Source organism: Leptosomus discolor, chromosome 3 (assembly GCF_034619465.1).
Source record: "Leptosomus discolor isolate bLepDis1 chromosome 3, bLepDis1.hap2, whole genome shotgun sequence".
Classification (NCBI taxonomy): domain Eukaryota; kingdom Metazoa; phylum Chordata; class Aves; order Leptosomiformes; family Leptosomidae; genus Leptosomus; species Leptosomus discolor.
In genome coordinates, this window is record NC_141393.1 from 34593097 (window position 1) to 34603096 (window position 10000).

General features: G+C 37.2%; 1 protein-coding gene across 1 annotated transcript in view; it reads left to right on the forward strand.

The window, feature by feature from the left end:
• Positions 1 to 10000, forward strand: part of CDIN1 (CDAN1 interacting nuclease 1) — a 126739-nt gene that overhangs the window by 35515 nt on the left and 81224 nt on the right. The gene's annotated exons all lie outside the window — the stretch shown is intronic.

The window sequence follows — 10000 nt, forward strand, 5'->3', positions numbered from 1 at the left end:
GCTATTATCTTTGAGACTCTCCTGTATAGGCTTTAAACCATAGAATTACACAATGTAAAGGGTTAAAAGATCTCATTACACAAATAGTATTTAAAAAAGACACACAACCCAGTTTACAATAGTCTGTTTAGAATATAAAGAAAGTATGTTTTGGCTGTGCTTTTAAACACAGCATGTTGTATCAGGTGGAAGTCATTTATAGTGCGTGCACCTTGATAAGCAAAACTTTCTGGGAAGGAGTTTCTGTTTGTTTATGAAGAACCAGAAACTAAAAGAGTAAATCTGTGGGCAAAGTGAATATGGGAGCAGAATTGTCACTGAACAGTAATATTTACACTTCTTTTTGCAAGGTGGGCAACAAAATCTGTTGAAAGCAAGAAATAAATCTTTTTATATGAAGACATCTGTACTAACTAAAAGTTTTCCACCAACTGGCGTATACTCCTAGGAAAGGAACTTGCCATTATAGAAGTTAGAGTAACTAACACTGTAATACCTTTGATATTCCATTTAAAATGAATAAGGAATGTGCACTTAAATTCTGCCCAGTTAGTTTAAGTATAGTGGGAACCTGTGTACACTTCATGGCCTAGTCTTCTTCCATTCCAGAAAATAGATGTCTTGATTTGATAGCCTTTTTTTTTTTTTTAATTTTCCAGTAACTGATCTTATGGTAGAGGTTACTGTGATATCACACCAAATTCCCTGTTTCTTTTCCCTGTTTTCTATGCAGTGTAATGCTGTTGCAATAAAAAATACTGTTAGAGTTCACTACAGTTTTCTTACATGAAGTAGCTGTGCTTAGAATTGATCTGAATACCACTTTCTGTTTTTTTAAGTACATCAAAAACAGTTTTGGTATAATAATTGCTATTCCGCATGTTGTCAAAGAAAAGTATACAGTTTCTGGATGCGACAAAAATAAATCGTTTAGTGTTTTTACTATTTGGGTTTGAGCAGTGGAGCCTTGTGTGCCAATTTTCAGTCTGTGACAAGGTTCAGGTTCTATTGGGATGCTGAACATTTTGAAGAATGTACTTTCTCTATGTATCCTTTGACTTAACCTCTTACTCAGCCAAGCACTGTAATAATTCTTCTGCCTGTTACCTTATTAAATCTCTCAGATTATTCTATCAATGTATGGAAGATTAACTCCAAACAAAACTGTGGGGCCAAGGGGAGACAGTGCCTTATACAAGCCTAATGAAACCCTATAAACGTAACATCATATATTGCAGTTATCTCTGTACTCTAAAAAGAAAAATAAAATCGATGTTGTCATTAAGATAGATAAATTCTGTACTTAGAGACCTAGAATCCTTTTAAGACGTTGAATTCCAGGTGTTGAATACCAGGGTGTGAAAACAGCCTTCTAGACGTGATCTAATAAATGCTAAGTAAAGGGGTTAATCGCTTCCTGCAATCTACTGGCTCTGCTCCTTTTGGTAGAGCCCAAGTTGCTGTTGTCCACCTTCTCTGCCACAACACAGTGCTGGCTCACGTTCAGCTTTCTGCCCCACCAATGCCACCAGGTCCTTTTCTACAGAGCTGCTCCCCAGCTAGTCCGTCCCAGCCTGCATTGTTGCCAGGAGTTTCTCCTTCCCAGGTACTGGACTCTGCATTTGCCCTTACTAAATTTCATGAGATTCCTGCTGGCCTGTTGCTCCAGCCTGTCTCTCCAGGCCCCTCTGAATGGCAGCCCGGCCTGCCAATTTGGTGTTACCTGCAAACTTGAGGAAAGTACACTCTTTTGCATCCTCCGGGCCATTGGTAAAGTGTTAAACAGGAACAGAAATTTGTAATTGCAACTACATAAAGAGGAAGAAGTGCAAAAACTTACACATTTTTTTTAATCTTACCTTTTCTGCCCTCATTTTGTTTACACTTAGATAATAATGTAAAATAACAATCTCAAGCTTCTTCTGTATGACTACCTGCTATTGATTATTAACATGACAGTAACATGTATATAAGGTCAGAATATCCTCCCACCTTCCTCTACTTTTCTTAGTGATTGAATAAGCAACTTTAAAAGAGAAACCAGTATTGTTAGGGTTTCTACACTCAGCTTTTAGTGGAATGTTAAAAGAAAAAGGCAATAAGATGCAGTTTATATGCTCAAGATGAGCAGCTGAGCAGAGCAGCGCTAGTATCCGTCACTTCTGTTGGAATGCATCTACAGTCCACTTGCCAAGTGAAGGTAGAGAAGTGGAAGACAAGAATTAGAAAACAGTTCAAAACAAGCATTCTGCAGCATTACAAATTGCACAGTGCAACTATAATTATTAAATTTTAGACAGTATGTATAATAAAAGGTAATTCAAAACTCTGACTTCAAAATTGTCTGTATATTTATACAGCATACATAACATAAATAATCTGTTTGTTCTGAGAACACTGCCTAAATGTGAGTTCCTTGTGTCAGCAATCCTAACATAACATAAAATTCATTTCAAAGTTGTATCACCTCTGCAAGAAATTGCTCATACTTAGCTTTTAGAAATTATTTTGAACTCTGAAGAAGCTGTTACAAAAGAATCTCAAATTGCTTAAATCTCCAGGAATTAAAATATGTATTTTGAATAAGTCTTATTTCACATTTTTCCATATTACAGAGTGTTTGCTACTTGATACATACACTGTAGGAATACACTTCATCTTTCAGAAGTGTATTACCATTGACTAATGATCAGAGTGCACTAATCCAGAATCCATAGAAGTAAGGATTTGGTTTCAGACTGGTAGCCTGGAGTTATGTTAAAATACAGCACATTTAGGAGAAATCGCTATGTGCCTAACAAATCTAGACATACAACAGGGCTAATCACTAGTTTTTCAGGCTGTGAAAATGGTAAATGCTATGTATTGCTGCTTGTAAAAACAATCTTGAATATAAAACTATCTTCACTTTGTCTACTGAATATGTGAAAACTTAAATTGCAGAAGGTTACCTTCTAGTAAAAATTACAGGTGCACAGTAGGTCTTGGCAATATTCTGTTGAACTTTTTTGCGTGTGTTTTTCCACATGCATGAAATTTTGTTCAACCAATTAGTATCAGAAAACAGGAGCTTTTTAGTTAAGGGTATTTTGCTGGGTGACTTCTGAATGTGGTCCATTAAGTTTGCATTCTGTTGACTGACAGCTGATTTCACTGTTCAAAAAGATAGAATTGCATAAATTACAGTTTCTTTGCAATTGCACACATATCATTAAACACAGAGTCTTGAGAAAATGTCATTTTTCATACTGACCAATGATAGTGTTTTTAAACAAGCATTTGAAGCTACTCTTAATTTTTCCGTTTCTCCATCTTCCTATCTTTGAATTCATACTGATATTCTACTGATAATGTAGAATATTTTTTCAAAGGCAGGGGCAGGAAGTATACCAGATGTTTAAGCTGTGCTCCCAGAAGCAGAAGTTCCCTCTCTGGAAAAAAAAAAAACCACAAACTTTTTTTTTTTTTTTTGATAGCTTATTACTGTATATCTTTCTCTTGACTGTGGGGAGCATCTATGTTCCTTTAGTTGTCCTGATGAGAATGGAAAGCCAGTAGGTAGGGACATCTTTCAAAGCAGACTAGTTGCACTAGTGAAAACAAATTCTACACCCTCGAAACAGAAACAAAAAAGATTGCTCTGCTTGCATGTCCAGAATGGATTCTGCCTCTGAAATTAGAGTACACTCAAGTTTTTTGATCTGCTTGTCAGTATTTCACTTGTCCTCTTTTTAGGAATAGGGAACTATTTTTCCTTCGCCAGTAGATTGACTGTTAACAATCTGCTTTTTTTATTTGCCATGTAACAGTCTTGTCACGTGTGGATGCTGTTACAGAACAGGTCTCATGCAGGTATTCAAAACAAACTTCTCTTTGCAAGTGAAAATTGGCAACTGACTTAAAACTTTTGCTGAAGCAACTGGGGAGTGGTTCCAGAGTCCCAGTGTTGGATACATGCAAACAGCTTATTTTCACCCCATTAACTCTTGGATGAGAAAAGCACAGTGCAACAGAAGCAGGAGGCTGAGGCTACAATGCAAAAGAATAGTTTTCACGTGACCAGTTTCACTATATCCTTTCAACATGAATATTGACATTAATTTAGTGAAGCCAGCACCCTTAGTCTTTCTTTTCTTTTTATATGTGGGAAAATACTTAGTTTTATTTCCACCGAATTCTGGACAGCATGCACAACTGAAGTGAACGATGCTGACATGGCCAGGTTTCTAACCACTACGCATCACTTTCTTGATGATCTTGAACTACTAGCTTATTCACTAGCCATGCTTGAGTTTTTGTCCAAATAGTACTCCCAGTTTACAAATGAAACAGTTGAACCATGAACAGGTTAATTAACTTGGCCACAGTCCTACAGCCTGTGTCAAAGCAAAGACAAGGATTCAGTCTTAACACTTGACAGGCATGGATTTATGTATTTAGACACTTCTGAATCCACATGTACTCATTCCCTGCTTCATCTTTAAGCTAGAAGGGGAAAAATGGATGAACACAAAATGAAGGGCAATTTTTCTTTCTAACCTCTATAAGTCTGTTGTCCACTTTTTCAGAGAAAGTTCAGTAGCTTTTCTATAACACTGAGCAAGGCTCAGTATTCCCATTTCTGTATAAATGTCTGATGAATGCAGCCTCAGTGGTGCACTGATAAATCGGTGCTGGAGAGAATTTTTCTTGAGACAATATTGCTGAGAAAAGCTGTTCGCCTTGAAATCCTAAAAGTTACTCTTCTTTTGACTATTCCAGCTTCTCTGTCTAGACTATATTAGAGAAAGCCTATGTCCTAAGTAGACAAAGAACATCCTTGGTGTTAAGCACTGAGCATCAGTGAGCTACTTGACCAATGTTATCTCAGATTTTAGATCATGGCTCTCAACTACAGTAAGTTGTTTCTGTTTATAGAAATGGATATCTTCAAACTCACAGGAGGTGAACATCCTTTAGTGTGAAATGTGTTCCTTCCATAGTAGATTTGCTATCATCTGTGTAAATATTGCTACTTCAGTGTAACTCATCAACAGCAGCAGGAATGGGCTTTGCTGTCTTCTGTAAAAATGCCTTTCACTGCAAATAATCTAATTTAAACTACTCTTCAAACCTTCCCCTAGCACGTATGCAGCACTATGCTGAAGCATGAGCATTAAATCCCTGGAACATCTTGCCACCAGTTTTGTCCTGAGTAACTACAGCAGCCATGTCCTTTGTATTGGAGGAGCTAAGAAAGCTTTGTGTGACTTTGCTCTACTTCAGAATGACTCTGCTTGAGCAAAAAGCATAAAAGCTAAAAAGAGAGCTGAATGCAGTGCTTGAAGGGCATTACTGAGACATCTCAATTAAAAAGCTGACTATGCAACAAAATGCGGGAAGAGTCATCTGAAAGGGAGATCTAAATGTTTGACATCCTCAGAACTATCTTAAGCAGCCAATGAAAAACACCAAAGAAAACCCTGAAAAGCAGTTGAAAAAAGCATATAAAAAAGCAATGAAAGACAATTTGCTGGGGGCTGCTGTTGGAATTTTTTTTTTTCCATGTAGGATCCATGACCCTGAACCCTCTCCTTAGGTTATGTGTTCCGACCTTTTAGGTAAAATAAAACAAACTCCTTTTTTTTTCTTTGTTTTTTGGGTCTCCTTTCTCCAAAAGATGATAGAGCCTGCAAGCAATAAACTTGCCTGAGTTTAATCACTTCTTTGACTAATGAGATTGGAACCCACTGTTTGAAAATCACAAGAAAATAAGCAAGTCAACAAAGTATAATGCTGCCAGCTGAGCTTTGTTTTGATTTTTAGATGAATAGTTAAACATTAGGTAGGCCAGACCATGCAAAAAATGTATGTAGAACCCTCAGGCAGGAGGGGAAGCCGTGACACACCAGCCCTACTCAGTCACATTGCTTCATGGTTGCAGCACAGCCAGCACTGTGCTCTTTGATGCCTTTGAGACTCTGATTCAGCTCAGCAGCAGAGCTCTGGGCTCCCTTTGCGTACAAGGGAGACATCAATCGACAGAGGTGAGTTCACTAGAGGGCCACCAGGATAGTAATGGGGCTGGAGCACTTGCCCTGTGAGAAGAGGCTGAGCTCAGGAACTGGGGCCTATTCTGCTGAAGAGCAGCCTGCTGGTACCTATGGGGATGTTATTGGGAAGACAGATGCAGGCTGTTGACAGCAGTGACATGGTGGTAGGATGAGACAGGTATAAATTGAAACGTGAGATGTGTACAACCTAACAACTTTAAATTCTATTAACATTACATATTCTGCTTTTTGTTTCCCTGTAGTGGATGCTCATTACTTACAAAATGATTTTTGCAACAGATTTTAAAGATTAAAGTTTTCTTGTATAATTAACCCTTGAACTTGTTTTGGTAAGCCTTAAAATTGTGGTGTTAAAATAATTAGCGCTGTTATTCAGAGTTTATTGCATATATATGACTAAAGAAAGAAACATGATCTAGGTGTGATTGTCTAAGGAAAAGTCCTACAGAAGATTGAAATTGAACATAGTAACTGTAATTATCTAAAAGGAAGTCTATTACTGTATGATAAAACCGTCAAAATAATGATTGGAGGCTCCTACAAATCAGGCAGAAGATCAATACAGCAAATCTTACGTCATAGCTTGAGAATTCAGAAATTGTGTTTTGACCTTAATTCATGAGGTAGCTATTCAAAACATAGTTAAAAAATGACTTATAGTACTACTTCTTAATTAAAAATTAAAAGTATTCCCAATAGTTTTCCCTGGTGAAACAGGGAATATATTTCCAGTCCACATGATATGCACATTATTTTACTGATTACTTACTCTTTTAAGGAATAATTAGTTGATTTTTAGCTATTGTTCATGTACAGGAAATTTGTGGTGATACCTTTCCCAAAAACTTCATTGTGGCTTAATAACCCTGTTTAGGGTGGTTAAAAAAAAAGTCTAGTCCTTTTTTCCCTGCAATTTACTTTATTCTCCATTCTATATAGGAACTTATTCTTTCTTTGTCCTACTACGTCTGAATGCCTTCCAGTAGTATGTTAAGCTCTATGACTGCCTATCTGTCACATGTTGTTTGTTCTCTTCTTTTCTCCCAAGGAGGAGAAGCATATGCAGTGAAGTGTTTGGTTTAGTGGGTTTGGCTTTGTTTTGTTTTAGTATACATATATAAATGTTCTGTATTTGTTAGACAGGACAAAGTGAAAGAAATGTGCCTTTCATGGGGAAGCAGGTGGGAGTGGGGGCCCTGTGTTCACTGCACAGTCCCAAATAGGCTATTCAGAAGAACTTCCATTTCTTCCTTTCTTCACTCCCCAGTACATATAAATTTCACTCTTACAGGAAGAGTTATATTGGAGTAGACAAGTACAACCTTACATTGCTTGGCTAAAATGCCTTTCTTCTGCAGTCTTCCCATGAAGATGGGTCAGGAGGATATTGCAGAATGTAGGTGGATTTGTTCTTTTCAAATCACTGTTCACTATGCAATGCATGTGTCTAGCTTTTTTAGCTTGAATTCTGTGAAACTTTTTTAAAAATTGGATGAGATATGCTTTTAATTTGGCACCTGGTCCTCAAGTAGGTGCCAGAATAGATCTTTGGTAAAATGGCAGTTTTTAGCACCATGCAATTACAGCATTACTTGTCTAATTAATATTTTTTTGGCTGAATGACATTATGTATTAATGTGATAATTGTCATACCAGATCAATTAGTGATCTTTTCTTAGTCATAAAATTGTTTAATTTAGATAACAGTTGCTGCAACTATGGATGCAGTGCTAGTGGTGATAGGTTTCAAAAAATTCACTGATAATATATTTCTCCCAACTCTGCCCCCCACAGTTACAATCTAGATGAAGTGTTGCTTTTGTCTGTTGTACCGCAAGATGGGAAAACAATAAAGGTGCTGTAAGACATGTTGACCTTCAGAAAGTGACAAAAACAGCTACACATTGTTCCATAGGCTAGGAACCTGTGCTTGACGGTAGGTAGGACTGGGCATTTTGGCAAGCAGTATTTTTATGTGGTGGGAGGTGGAGGGACAGCAATTCTCTGTAGTAGGTACTTACAGATAACCTTTACCCATATATCTTGTCTCCCAAAGAAGTTCTTAAAGCAACTACTGGATTTTGTTCTGTATCACTTCCAAAATGCTGATTCTTTTTTGAGAATTGCTACTCTTTCAGTTTGCTTGGTTTTCTTTTTATTTTGAATACTTACAACTCAAAATATCCAGCATTTTTTAAATCCTGTGATGTCATTGGCCCTGATGTTTTGTAGCTATGAGTTTCATAAACATGTGTCTTTGTGTAGAAAAAAGGATTAAATCTAAGTGCTTTCTTCAGGGCTACTTGAATGACCATGGGTGGATATTCAACAGAAATGGTGAGCAGGCATCTTCTTTTGTGATTCCCTTTTTTTTTTGTCTTCTAAAAAGTGTTTGCCCAAGCTTTATGAGTTTTTTCAGGCCACCACTGATTCTTTTCTGCCTTTGAACCCCTGGTACTTCCAGTGAACATTTTTGAGATAGGATGACAGAAATTAATGTTGTGGTTCCAGATGAGTCTAAGCAGGAGATATCAGTTATAAGGAGTTTGGTGGTATTTCCAAGCCTGTTTCTTCTTGTTCATCCTAATTAGGGTCAGTTGTTAGCAATGGGCGAACTTGTTTCAGCCAATTTAGAGACTAATAAAAGATATAAAATAGCTGACCTGTTTCTTCTACTGTGCATTACTGAATGTTATGATTTGGGAATATTTTCTGTCTTGGACTCTACTGTGGTGTCTCCGATGGTATATTCTCCAACTGCTAAGCCCCAAATTCTTCCCTTTTTCAACAGTGGAATATTGTAATTCAGGTTAACTTTAGACTGGGAACTGCAGTGTAAAGTATCTTTTTTCTTTAGGAGGTGCAACTGTGTATTCCCTGTTGTTTTCTTTAGGGAAGTTAGGAACTACTGGAAGTTCAAGTAATAGAAACAGCTTTTTAAAAATAATTTTTGAGTGAATATTTTGAATCCTTAGTAATACAATTACTCCTAAGCTGATCTTCAAGACTGGACTTTCTTTCTGCCTCAAGTTCCCTAATCAGAATTCCATCTCCTTTTCTGAAGATCTCTCTTCTTTCTCCCTGCCTCAGGGCTGATTGTCTTTTTTCTCAGTGCTTTCCCTAGCTGCCCCCACGTTATAGAAGTGTTGCATTCAGTACCAAGAATTGCTTGATTTACAGTTAATTTTATGTTTCTTTTCAGGTTAGTGAAACAATTCAGTAGACAGAATTAAGAGGCATAGGTTTCACTTACAAAGTTCTTTTTCTCAATCTGCTGTTGAAGTATGTATTCATTTAGCCTTAACCTTATGCTCTGAAATTTCTTCGCCTTCCTTCCAGTAAACTAAGGCCCAGCCCTGAAAAGAGAGATTCAAAGCCATCACGTGCTTGACCTGAAACTTGTGGCTATGTGGAGCTACAGCTTTTCGGTAGTTGCCAGTTTACTCAGATTCATCTGCAGGATCATAACCTGAGTTTGACATAGTTGAATCCTCTGTAACCTCATCACTTATTTTTGTTAGGTGCTTACAAAACATTTTAAACAACCTGATTTATTATGTGTCAACTTATGTCACTCCACTGTTAACTTTTGCTGTGAGGAAATGGACATTTATTTCTGCTTGTTCTCAGAATCCTTGACAGGGCTTTGGGATGTGTGTGTGTGTGTGTGTGTGTGTGTGTGTGTGTGTGTGTGTGATTAGCCATGTTCAGCTTCCCTTATGCAGTGGTATTGGTCATTCCTTAGTGTATCACAGTCACTTAAGTGCTTGTTACAGTGATCATTAAAAACATAATGTACTGCATATAGACTTTATTGTATAATTCCCTAATCACTGCTAACTTATGTAAGCATATAATTGGCACTAATATTTACCCCCTTCTAAGTTTTCTGTGCTATTTGCTGGTGTGTAACTTGTCAAAGTAGGTGGATAGCATAAATGGAAGAT